This window comes from Homarus americanus, unplaced genomic scaffold (genome assembly GCF_018991925.1).
Source record: "Homarus americanus isolate GMGI-L3 unplaced genomic scaffold, GMGI_Hamer_2.0 scaffold34921, whole genome shotgun sequence".
Taxonomy (NCBI): Eukaryota; Metazoa; Arthropoda; class Malacostraca; order Decapoda; family Nephropidae; genus Homarus; species Homarus americanus.
In genome coordinates, this window is record NW_024741901.1 from 23372582 (window position 1) to 23386610 (window position 14029).

General features: G+C 46.9%; 1 protein-coding gene across 2 annotated transcripts in view; it reads right to left on the bottom strand.

Annotated features, from left to right (window-relative positions):
• LOC121876220 (orphan steroid hormone receptor 2-like) overlaps positions 1 to 8920 on the bottom strand; it is a 56934-nt gene extending 48014 nt beyond the window's left edge. Inside the window, exon 1 of one of the 2 annotated variants that reach the window (XM_042381208.1) lies at positions 8878 to 8920. The gene's annotated coding sequence lies outside the window, so the exon portion shown is untranslated. The remainder of the gene's footprint in view (positions 1 to 8877) is intronic. The other variant, XM_042381210.1, reaches the window with a different exon arrangement.
• Positions 8921 to 14029: the final 5109 nt, after the last annotated feature.

Sequence of the window (14029 nt, forward strand, 5' to 3'; positions counted from 1 at the left end):
CCAGGATATACCTATTAGGACCATGATATACCATTAGACCATGATATACCCTATTAGGACTCCAGGATATACTGGTTAGACCAGGATATACCCATTAGGACCAGGATATACCCATTAGGACCAGGATATACCCATTAGGAACATGATATACCCATTAGGACCAGGATATACCCATTAGGACCATGATATAAAGATATACCCATTAGGAACATGATATACCCATTAGAACCAAGGATATACCCATAGCATGATATTCCATTAGACCAGGATATACCTATTAGGACCATGATATACCCATTAGGAACATGATACCCATTAGAAACATGATATACCCATTAGACCAGGATATACTCATAGACCATGATATACCATTGAGATATACCCATTGACCATGATATACCCATTAGGACCATGATATACCATTAGACCAGGATATACCTATTAGGACCAGGATATACTTCTCAGGGACCATGATATAACGACAGACCATGATATCCATTGGACCAGGATATACCCATTAGACCAGGATATACCCATAGACCATGATATACCCATTAGGACCATGGATATATACCCATTAGACCATGATATACCCATTAGGACCAGGATATACCCATTAGGACAGGATATACCTGATTAGGACTGGATATACCCATAGACCATGATATACCCATTAGACCAGGATATACCTATTAGACCATGATGTGCCCATTAGGACCATGATATACCCATTGGACCATGATATACCATTAGACCATGATGTACCATGAAGGTGATATTAGGACCAGGATATACCCATTAGGACCAGGATATACCCATTAGGACCAGGATATACCCATTAGGAACATGATATACCTTCACCTCTGCCAGGCTGCTCCACACCTGTCAACACAACCTTCAACTACCACAAATAACTCACCTTCGCAATAACCTTAATAAACACTATTTATTATACTTCCTTATCAAGATACAGTATGACTATCATCACTATTATCATCATCACTATCACCACGACCACCATCACTATAACCACGACCACCATCACGACCACACTCTCTTACCAACCCTCACCATCACCGCCATCACCACACTACCACCATTACCACACAATTACCGCCACCACACTACCACCATCACCACACCATCGCCACCACACTGAAGCACAGTAGTCGGTCGGGTGGGCACAAGTCACCCTGGACAAAAGAGTGACACAAGCAAGTATTTTCCAGTGAAGTAGAGAGAGTAAGGAGAGGAGGAAGCGGTGTGACCAGAGGTATATATTTTCCGGTAAGGTGAGGAGGAGGAGGAGGAGGAGGAGGAGGAGGAGGAGGAGGAGGAGGAGGAAGAGGAAGAGGAGGAGAAAGATGAGAAGGAAGAGAATGAATAGAGTAACGTGAAGGGACGAGGGAGAAGAAGGAAATAAGAATGAGGAAGAGGAAGAGAGGAGGAGAAGATTAGTGTGGCAATCAGTATAGCGTCCTTGTGATCCGCATAATGCATGGCGGCCGACACGTGTTAACCATCCTGAACAAAGCGACTGTTCCTTCACCGCTCACCTAGAACACCACTCACCTAGAACACCACTAACCTAGAACACCACTCACCTAGAACACCTCTCACCTAGAACACCACTCACCTAGAACACCACTCACCTAGAACACCACTCACCTAGAACACCACTCACCTAGAACACCACTCACCTGACTCGCCTACCACCACACAGGTAAAGCCGTACACCACCACCACACAACACGCTATACCAAACTTGCCACGACACCATGAGGAGAGTAAAGCGCTTAGAAGGTAAATACTGTACTGTGTGTTACCTGGAGCTGGGGCGGCCTTCATGGTACACTCCCCACCTCACCTCCCCTTTCTCCCCCAACTCAACATTTACCTCCCCAGCCCAATATCTACCTCCCTCACCCCACCATTTACGTCCACCTACAAACATACTCCCAACCCCTCCCCAACATCAACCCCAATATCCCCTCTCCTCCCCCAAATCCAGCACGTCTTTTTCATTCATCTCTGCCTTCTCATACGTATAAACCCCCTCCCCAACCCACATCCAATACCTCCCCGACTCACATCCTCCTCCCCATCACCCCCTCCCTACCTTTAACACACCATCAAAGATTTCTCCTCCCCTAACGTAATCCACACACACACACACACACACACTAAATCCTAACTCCTCCAAAGTGGAATGCCATGTCCTCTACCACACAACTACCACACAAAAACACTACACTACACCACCATAACAAGCCTGTCACACCACATTAATACCACACAACACTATAACACCATAACATCATTACCACACCACAATACCACATCACAGCATAATAGAGGACAGTTTGTGATGGGAGACGGTCGGAGTGGCTCAGGTCGTCATGCAACACACTTGAGGCTGGTCTATATATACCTGCAATAGACCGCTAGCAGGCAGGTGGTCTGTAAATATAACCTAATTCACACCCATGGAGCCCTGTGGTCTAGGGCGGCGGCAGGGACCAGGTGGCCTACAGTGCCACCCCCGACCGGCCCCTACAGGAGGAATAGGTCGAGGTAGGGGGGGATGGGAGGGTTTCAGAGTGGGAAGGTGAGGTGTGTGGTGGCTTCCAGAGTGGGGAGGTGAGGTGTGTGGTGGCTTCAGAGTGGGGAGGAGGTGAGGTGTGTAGTGGCTTCCAGAGTGGGGAGGTGAGGTGTGGTGGCTTCCAGAGTGGGGAGGTGAGGTGTGTGGTGGCTTCAGAGTGGGGAGGTGGGGTGTGGTGGCTTCCAGAGTGAGGAGGTGGGGTGTGTGCTTCCAGAGGGGGAGGTGAGGTGTGTGGTGGAAAAGTGGGGAGGTGGAGGTGTGTGGCTTCAGAGTGGGGAAGTGAGGTGTGTGGTGGTTTCCAGAGTGGGAGGTGAGGTGTGTGGTGGCTTCCAAGTGGGGAGGTGAGGTGTGTGGTGGCTCAGAGTGGGGAGGTGAGGTGTGTGTGGTGGCTTCAGAGTGGGGTGAGGTGTGTGGTGGCTTCCAGGTGGGGAGGTGAGGTGTGTGGTGGCTTCAGAGTGAGGAGGTGGTGAAGAGCCTTGATGTATGTGTGTGTAAGTGTGTGTGTGTGTGTGTGTGTGTGTGTGTGTGTGTGGCGCAAGTACACCCTGGCGCCGGCACCATGACTCACCTCACGGTCACCCCAACATCTGGCGCCGGGAGTAAATGGTGGGTGGGCGTCCGGGGGGAGATAAGGGGTGGGTGGGTGGAAAACCTTCCTGACGTTGCTGGAGGGCTGACGGTCATCCAGCAGAGAGTCCTCTCATTCACTGGATGGCTGGGTGGTGGGTGGGTGGGTGGGTGGTTGGGCGGGCAGTGGTCATACACGTTTCTACTGTCTTCAACACAAAGCAACTCTCGGTCAGGGTCACCAACACACACACACACAGGTGCCAGTAAGAGAGCCACTGAGTGTTCCGGATGAGTGCCTAAGACGTCAAAGACCCCGGCAGAGAGATACCTTCAAACCGCCCCACACCACCACACCGCCACCCTCTCACCACCACCACCACCCTCTCCACCACCACCACCACCCTCTCCACCAACACCACTATCACCACTACCATCACCATCACTAATATAAGACCAGTACTGTGTGATAAGATTAACAAGAACACTAGGGTCTTTCTCTCTCTCATCAGCAAGTCAAACTAGCGAAGTAGCACCTAGAAGAAGAAGAAGAAAAGAAGAAGAAAACTTGGTCAGACACTCAACACTTCCAAAGTCTGGAGAGAGAGAGAGAGAGAGAGTGAGTTTCCCTAAACCTGGAGGTCAAGCTGGATGACTTGGTCGAGGTCACCACGTCACACTTCTAGAGGTCACGTCACACTTTTAGAGGTCACCACGTCACCTTGAGGTCACCACGTCATAGTACTAGAGATCACCACGTCATAGTACTAGAGGTCACCACGTCATAGTACTAGAGGTCACCACGTCATAGTACTAGAGATCACCACGTCATACTTCTTGAGGTCACCACGTCACATTTCTAGAGGTCACCCGTCATAGTACTAGAGGTCACCACGTCATAGTACTGAGATCACCACGTCATAGTACTAGAGATCACCACGTCATCTGCGGGGTCACCACGTCATAGTACTAGGAGGTCACCGTCACACTTCTAGAGGTCACCACGTCATTACTAGGGTCACCCGTCATACTTCTTGAGGTCACCAAGTCACACATGAGGTCACCACATCACACTTCTCGAGGTCACCACGTCACACTTCTAGGGGTCACACGTCACACTTCTAGAGGTCACCACGTCACTTCTTGGGGAAACGTAAGTCACCACGTCATAGGTCAGGGAAACTAAGGCCACCTCCCCCCCTTGCTGGTGAGAGACTGAGGGAGGTCAACACCACAATGGTTATAACAACATCAACCTTGGTACACTTTTGGTGAAGAAATGACTGTGAAAAAGGGGGGGAGGAGGGGGGAGGAGGGGGAGGGAAGGGGCGAAGAGGTATAGGGAAGGAGGTGCAAGTGGAAGAGGGGAGAGAAGGAGAGGATAGAAGTGAGGAAGTATATCGAGAGGTACAAGTAGGAGAGAGAGAAGGAGGTCAGGGAGGGAGGGAGGGAGGTACAAGTTGGATAGAAGGAAGGAGGGAAGGAGATAGAGACAGGAGGGCAAGAGGGAGGGAAAGAGAGAAGGGGAGGGAAGGAGGGAGGGAGCCAGATGGTGTACTGGTAGAGGGACGCTTCACCGCAATTTCGGTCTTCAAGTCGTTTGTAGCGTGACCTCAAACTGCTACCAGAGGAGGAGGAGGAGGAGGAGGGCTGCACGGAACAACTCAAGTGAAAATAAAGGACACACACACACACACACACACACACACAGACACACACACACACACACACACACACACACACACAGCTCATTATTAACGTCACATCACAAGAACCCTGGAAGTGCAAAATTAAGAAATATATAATATATAATTCATAAACTGAAACAGCTAAAGCAGAACTAAAGACAACTGACACGAGATGAACTGCCTCTCTCCCCCGAGTATACGAAGTAATGAGTTAGGTGTACTCATACATATAAGGTGGATGATGGTAACGGCAGTCGATCACACACCTTAAGTACCGTTGTCTAAATCTGACACCTTATGCAAGTTGAATGACATTGATAGTCAGTCTTTGATAATGATTTTGAAACAGTTTATTTAGCCAGAAGAACACAGATACAGAGTGAATAATAATAACAATATTAACATGGCTGAGCCAGTTGAGAACCTGAGCTCTCTTTGAGGCACCTGATATATACTGTACATTTATCTCAAGGAAGTATTATGAAACATTTAGTATCATCTGGAATAGTACAATAGCATGGTGGTAATAAGTAAATCTCATAATGTTACCACGGTTATCACTTCAATATTTATTTATTTTACATTTATATTATAAGTATATAATGTACACACTAGTAGAGTTGATGTACATAATATGATAAGGGAGGGAAGCAGTACAACACGGGTGGAACAAGAGGACAGAGCCGTCAGTATTATGTTTAGTTGGCAAAATATTTATTACAATGGTAATTTCTATCTATCTATATGTAATTTCTGATAAAACGGTTTTAGTGAATTTTAATAAAGGCAGGTATATAAAGTAGGTATTACAAAATATTAATATGAGAGAGAGAGAGAGAGAAAAACAGAATGCATTGAGGAAGTAGGGAAGAGAAAGAAGAAGAAGAAGAAAGAAGAAGAAAGAAAGAAGAAGTAGAAGAAGGAGGAGGAGGAGGAGGCGGAAGAGGAGAGAAGAAGAAGAAGAAGAAGAAGAAGAAGAAGAAGAAGAAGAAGAAGAAGAAGAAGAAGAAAGGTATGCAACAGTAGAAAGGTGGGAAGAGAGATTATCATAGTAGAACATAAGGAAGGAAGAGGTAAGATGAAGACCATGAGAAGAGGAGGGGAGGGGCTTAAACTGCGGTCACTTGCGGGTTGACGATGGAACCATGAGAGACGAGACGGTCAATGGCCCCCAGGCAAGGAGGAAGAGACATACATATATATCTGAGAGTGGTGAATAACAATACCTATCGTAAACTCACAGTTGATTGCATTCTTCACCTATTGAGACTCAGTACACCTGGTGCATTAATTAACACACACACACACACACACAGGTGCTTGTTCTAACCCCAGCTCGGCTCCTCCCTGTGACCGTCCACCAGTCTGTCACGCACTGCTGTCTACACTTTTCTTTCACCTTCCCCCACCACCTGTTCCTCCACCCATCCCCCCACCTGTTACCTCCACCCATCACCCCCACCTGTTACCTCCACCCCACCCCCTGTTACCTCCACCCCCACCCACCTGTTACTTCTACCCCCACCCCACCTGTTACCTCCACCATCACCCCCCACCTGTTACCTCCACCCCTTCACCACCCCAGAATCTCCTCCATCCTCAGTAACCCATCATCTTCCCTCCCCTCCAACCTCCCTCCCTCCCTAACACCCCCCACCCTTTAAACAAGTGTATGACAAATGAACTCTAAGCTCCGTCAGTGGACTTGCACTAGGTACTGACTGACTGCCTGCCCTTTCCTTCCTTCCTTCCCTCACTCTCTCTCAAGTGATATGGTAGCTGCGGTGTGGCCTAAAACAGCATGAGACAGGGAGACAGACAAAGACAGGAGACAGAGGGGTATCGTGGTGAATGTAAGCATAACAGAGAGATGGTTATATACCCTCTGCATACATAAGAACATAAGAAAATAAGGAGTCTGCAATAGGCCGGTTGGCCTGTGCATGGCAGCTCCTGTCGAGGGATACCTACTCTCTATCATCCATGAATCTATCCAGCTTCCTTTGAACTTTCCAGCGTTCCAGCACTTACTACAAAGTTGCTAAGCTTTCACTCGTCCACCACCCTATTTGTAAACCAATTCCTTCTATCTCCTCCTAAACCAAAACTTATCCAACTTAAATCCGTTGTTCCGAGTCCTATCCTGCTCCGATATTATAAGAACTTTATCTATATCACCTTTGATGATTCCTTTCACCCATAAATACTTCTATCATATCTCCCCGCACTCTTCGTCTTTCTAGGAATGCAAGTTAAGTTTCTTTAACCTATCCTGATATGGAAGGTTTCTAAGTCCCGGAATCATTTTCGTCATTCTTCGCTGCACCGACTCCAGTGAATTTATATCCATTCTATAATAAGGGCACCAGACTGAACCGCATAATCGAGGTGCGGCCTGACTAGTACCAAGATATAGTTGCAATAAGACCTCTGCACTCTTATTACTTACACTTCTAGATATAAAACCCAATACTCTGTTTGCCTTATTTCGAACATTAACGCACTGTTTTCTGGCCGTAGGTCCGGGCCTAAAGTACCCCAGGGTCTCTTTCACAAGTCGACTTCTCTGGGTTGATGTTGTTAAGGCTGTATACATTGACAGTATTTGTTCTTCCAATATTAAGTACGCTGCACTTGCTGGTGTTGAATTTTATTTGCCATTTTTCAGACCACCCCTGCAGTTTATTTAGATCCTCCTGTAATGCATTTGCAACCTGCCCTGAATTAATCTGCCGCCCTATTTGGTGTCATCCGCAAACTTGCTTATGTCACTACTGATCCCAGTATCTAGATCGTTTATGTAGATTATGAACAAGAGTGGGCCTAGTACTGACCCCTGTCGACAACCTCCTTCACCCTATCCACATTAACACCACCTAAGTGTGACCATCGCATGTAAGTGGCCTGTCATTATAGAGACCGTCACTAAGAAATACCTCCCACCAATTATCCTGCCTCTTGTCACTCCATGCACCTCTACCACCATCACCACAATTATCATCATCTACTATCAGCTGTTAGTGTTCACCCATATAGAAATCACCGCCCCGCCGTCCCTAATTTATATCCAGTCTTCCGTCAACACCCTACTTGTCACCCCATAGTTCATAACTGTATCTACTCTAACCGTAAACGGGATATAATAACGCTCACACACACACACATACACACACACATACACACACACACACACACACACACACACACACACACACACACACACCATATCAACATCAACACCTGAAGAAGCATTCCTTGATATGTGTTTACCCTGAATCTGAGGACTCCTGTTACCTGAGGAAGGGGGGGGGAAGGGGTGAGAGGGAGAAGGTGAGAAGGGATTCCATGCAATTCTTACAGTTAGGTCTCCTTGTCCGGTTTGCACCCCTCCTTCCCTCTCCCTTCCCCCCTCCTTAAACTTGACCACGCCCCTCCAAGTACCAACATCAAGGTCTCCCATCACCACCCCCTCTCTCACCACCCATCACCACCCTTCTCACCCACCACCCATCACCTTCTTTCCCCTTCCTTCTTTATCATTCCATTCCCCCTCCACTAATATATCCAGGTATCCCAACTTCCACCACCACCCCTTCCCATTTTTCCCATACCTCTACCCATTACCCTCTTACCTCCCCATTAACTGAGAGGAACCACACAATCCATTAAAATTTCCCCCATTTCCTCCTTTTTCTAGGACACACACACACACACACACACACACACGAGACCATCACAGGTGTGTCATAGACCGCATATGTCTGGCCTTGAAACGTGTATATCAACTCTTTAAACTTGCCTGAGCAACATATGAGCACACGAAACCACATAATCAGACAACTATGAAACACCTGTGGAACACTTGTCACACACCTGTAAACACCCATTAAATACGTATCAGACACATGTAAATATCCATGAAACACCTGTGGAACACCTGTGAAACACATATGCAACACCTCAAGAACACCTACAGCACATGTAGACAGACAGCTGTTAAACACCTACAGGAACACTCACTAGGGTCAGAGACGATGAAACAGGTGTATGTGAGACCTCTTAAACACCCACGCACCTGTAAGTAAACACAAGGTAAACATGAGTGTTAGGTGTTAACATCTGTGTTTATATTAACATAGTATAAATCCGTTAAGTAAGCATAAGAATTACCTTCATATAAACATTGGCATAAACTCTAGCATTGACCCGGATATAGGTCAGGTCAGGTCAGGTCAGGTTAGGTCTAGATATCAACACGTGTAGGGGTAAGAGGGTGAAGGGGAGGTAGGAAAAAAGGAGAGGAGAGAGGGAAGGGGGGAGAGGGAAGGAGTGGTGAGAGGGAAGGAGAGGGGAGAGGGAAGGGGAGGTGAGAGGGAAGGAGAGGTGAGAGGGAAGGAGAGGTGAGGGGAAGGAGAGGTGAGAGGGAAGGGGGAGAGGTGAGAGGGGAAGGGGGTGAGGGAGGAAGGGGAGGTGAGGAGAGGGAAGGGGAGGTGAGAGGGAAGGGGAGGTGAGAGGGAAGGGGACGTGAGAGGAAGGAGAGATGAGGAAGGAGAGGTGAGAGGGAAGGAGAGGTGAGAGGAAGGGAGAGGTGAGAGGAAGGAGGTGAGGAGGGAAGGGGGAGGTGAGAGGGAAGGAGAGGGTGAGGAGGGGGAAGGAGAGGGTGGGAGGGGAAGGAGAGGTGAGAGGGAAGGGTGGTGGGGAGGGAAGGAGAGTTGAGAGGGAAGGAGAGGGTGGGGGGAAGGAGGGTGAGGAGGGAAGGAGAGGTGAGGAGGGGAAGGAGAGGTGAGAGGGGAAGGGGGGGTGGGGAGAGGGAAGGAGGGTGAGGAGGGGGAAGGGGGAGGTGAGGGGGAAGGGGGAGGAGGGGAAGGGGGAGGGTGAGGAGGGGGAAGGGGACGTGAGAGGGAAGGAGAGATGAGGAGAAAGAGGAGGGTGAGAGGGAAGGGGAGGTGTGAGGAGAGGGAAGGAGGTGAGAGGGAAGGAGAGGTGAGGAGGAAGGGAGGGGGGAGAGGGAAGGAGGTGAGGAGGGGAAGGAGAGGGTGAGAGGGAAGGGGAGGTGAGAGGGAAGGAGAGGAGAGGAAGGAGAGGGAGGGGAAGGAGAGGGGAGAGGGAAGGAGAGGTGAGAGGGAAGGAGAGGGGAGAGGGAAGGAGAGGTGAGAGGGAAGGGTAGGTGAGAGGGAAGGAGAGGTGAGAGGGAAGGGGAGATGAGAGGGAAGGAGAGGGGAGAGGGAAGGAGAGGTAGGTGGAAGGTACCAGTCAGACGTACCCAAGTACCAGTAGTTGTAAGTCATGCAATACCTCCACCCAACCAGGTACCAACAACAGTCTCTTTCTTCATGACCAATACCACTAAATACTTCAACTCCTCGTGACCATGGATCAATATTATCAGTAGTAGTAGTAGTAGTAGTAGTAGTAGTAGTAGTATTTAATTTTAAGGTAATAAAATGGCGGCGAAGATGTGGCTATTGGGGGAGGCTGGAGGCCACGTAAAAAAAAAAAGTAGTCGTAGGAGGAGGAAGAATTTGTAGAAGTAGTAGTGAAAGTAGTAGCAGGAGTAGTAGTAACTGTAGTAGAAAAAAGTAGTAGTAGTAGGCACAGCAGCAGGGAGGCAGCAGACAAACACACTATTGACCTGCGACCTTCACGTTGGGCGTGACCGGTTACTGCGTCGCGCAAAAGGTCACCCCCGGAAAGGTCACACTAAGGTCACGGTTCCATCTGGAGCGGCTGGGTCGGGGGAGGCGGGGGAGGGGGGTGTAGTGGGTGTTTGGTGGTGGGAGGGGGGGAGGAGACAGAATGGCCGTGCTGGGTTATATAAAAAAAATAATGTCGCGGTTTATATAACATTGATAATACGGGTTATATAATTGATGGTGCAGACATGAATGTATCTAAGATGAATGTATGTATCACTTACTGTACACACACACACACACACAGGCCGTTTCTACTAATGTTTACTCTTTGCAACATCGTCTTCTCTTGAACCTGCACCGTCGTCATGGCAACCGCGACGCCATCATAATGAACAAGAACCAAACATGACGACATCAACCATAGGCGATAATTAATCCACTGTATTTAACAGAGAGAATTACTCAAGTCTCCAAGATGCACAGCGTTACATCTCCTTCTAACAAGTCAATTAAAGTCTTCAATAACGACTCATTCTAACAAGTCAATTAAAGTCTTCAATAACGACTCATTCTAACAAGTCAATTAAAGTCTCCAATAACGACTCATTCTAACAAGTCAATTAAAGTCTTCAATAACGACTCATTCTAACAAGTCAATTAAAGTCTTCAATAACGACTCATTCTAACAAGTCAATTAAAGTCTTCAATAATGAATTACATTCTATTGTCACTATGTTCCAACAACGACTCATTCTAATAAGTCAATTAAAGCTCCCAATAACGACTCATTCTAATGTCAATTTAAAGTCTTCACAACACCATTCTAACAACAAGTCAATTAAAGTCTTGTCACCATTCATTCAAGTCACCAGCTCCAATAAGACTCATTCCAGCAAGTCAATTAAAGTCTCCAACAATTCCATTCTAACAAGTCAAATAAAGCCTCTACAAATGACTCATTCTAATGTCAATTAAAGTCTTCAATAACGACTCATTCTAACAAGTCAATTAAAGTCTTCAATAACGACTCATTCTAACAAGTCAATTAAAGTCTCCAATAACGACTCATTCTAACAAGTCAATTAAAGTCTTCAATAACGACTCATTCTAACAAGTCAATTAAAGTCTTCAATAACGACTCATTCTAACAAGTCAATTAAAGTCTTCAATAACGACTCATTCTAACAAGTCAATTAAAGTCTCCAATAACGACTCATTCTAACAAGTCAATTAAAGTCTTCAATAACGACTCATTCTAACAAGTCAATTAAAGTCTCCAATAACGACTCATTCTAACAAGTCAATTAAAGTCTTCAAGCTATTGTTTAAGACAACTCGAGTCTATTAATTAGTAAGATGAATTACCCAAACAATAAGAATGAACAGGTACACACACACACACACACACACACACACAAGGTCAATTACGATGCCTACCGAGAACACACACAAACACTCATGCAAACACACTTAAAAGACTCCAGTAACGGTGTGTGTGTGTGTGTGTGTGTGTGTGTGTGTGTGTGTGTGTGTGTGTGTGTGTGTGTGTGTGTGTGTGTGTGTGTGTGAGAGAGAGAGATCGTATAAAATAGGCTTTCACAGGTAAATGGAACAGGTGAATTGAGGTAAGGGAAGTGATCCTTTGTAGTCAATGAGGAGGAAGAAGAAGAAGAAGAAGAAGAAGAAGAAGAAGAAGAAGAGGAAAGAAGAAGAAGAAGAAGAAGAAGAAGAAGAAGAAGAAGAAGAAGAAGAAGAAGAAGAAGAGCCAGGAAGAACTCACAGGAGACACAGTACTAAAAATACTCAACGTCTTCCCGCCTCTTGAGATAATGGTCCTCCACACACACACACACACACATTTCGCCTGCGCCGGCAATCAACTGTGTCTGGCGTTACCCTCCTTGTAATTCCACCATCTTGGCACCTACGCCAGACGAAAGATCGCTCGCCTTCTACCAACAGTGGCACTTTTTGTCAAATGCCGAAAATAACTATAATTCCATTAGTTGTGTCAGCAGCTCTGTATGTGTTTTTTCTCAACTAACTCACACACTAAATGACGGAGATAGTGTCCTTAATCGTTTATTCACTGACGGAGAAAAACATTAATTTTCTAAGTAACATAGAAACTGAATAACTCAAACTTATTCTTCACTAATGACAAAGATGTTTACATTTATTTGTGTACAGTGAAGGAATGGCACTGTAAGTCTGGCGTGGCACTGTTAACAGTGCCATCACCCAGGGTCTCTCTAGCCAGTGAGGGTCCTATAGATTACAATTTATCACGCGAAGTAACTCAAGCATAATTTACTATCATAAGACCTTGTATTGCTAGAACACGCACCATTTAGGGACCTGACTTATGACACTACAACAAGCACCATTTAGGGACCTCACTTATGACACTACAACAAGCACCATTTAGGGACCTCACTTATGACACTACAACAAGCACCATTTAGGGACCTGACTATGACACTACAACAAGCACCATTTAGGGACCTGACTTATGACACTACAACAAGCATCATTTAGGGACCTGACTTATGACACTACAACAAGCACCATTTAGGGACCTCACTTATGACACTACAACAAGCACCATTTAGGGACCTGACCTATGACACTACAACAAGCACCATTTAGGGACCTGACTTATGACACTACAACAAGCACCATTTAGGGACCTCACTTATGACACTACAACAAGCACCATTTAGGGACCTCACTTATGACACTACAACAAGCACCATTTAGGGACCTCACTTAAGACACTACAACAAGCACCATTTAGGGACCTCACTTATGACACTACAACAAGCACCATTTAGGGACCTCACTTAAGACACTACAACACGCACCATTTAGGGACCTCACTTATGACACTACAACAAACACCATTTAGGGACCTGACTTAAGACACTACAACAAAGGACTAACACACATGGTCCCTCGCCCCTGAACAGCTTCCTCTCTGTTCCGCTCTGGGTAACTGGAGGAGCAAACCAGGAACCCAGAGTCGACCTTCTGTGCTTGAAGAACGAGCGAAGCCTTGATACAGCGGCGACTACCAGGTGTGAAACCATCAGGTGCCGGACAGGTGTGCGTGACCGACCCGCTCCCCGTCCGGACTCAAAATTCGCTCTTGGTAAACTCGATCTTGTTTAACGCGACGTGACTGTGTGCCGGGAAGGGAGTAGTATGGTGAGAGATTCCTGCCGCTGTGTATTCTACTTCACCTGCTATAGATACATTCTCTCCCCCCCCCCTCCCCCCGGGCGTGGGCTTCACCGTGCTTGAGGATGCCTGATGGAGGCGGTGCTGGGCTCCGCCGTGGTCTGCAGGAGTCGTGGAGGACACTCAACTCCTTCCACAGGTATTTTGACGCTCATCTAGTCTGTAATACTTGGTGATTATCTCCCCTGGTGCCGTGTGGAAACCTTGAAGCACGCAAGGTCTCCAGGACCAGCAGCAAGGAGTGCTGCACACACACACACATGAAACAAATGTGTCAAATCTGCACATACCGGGGA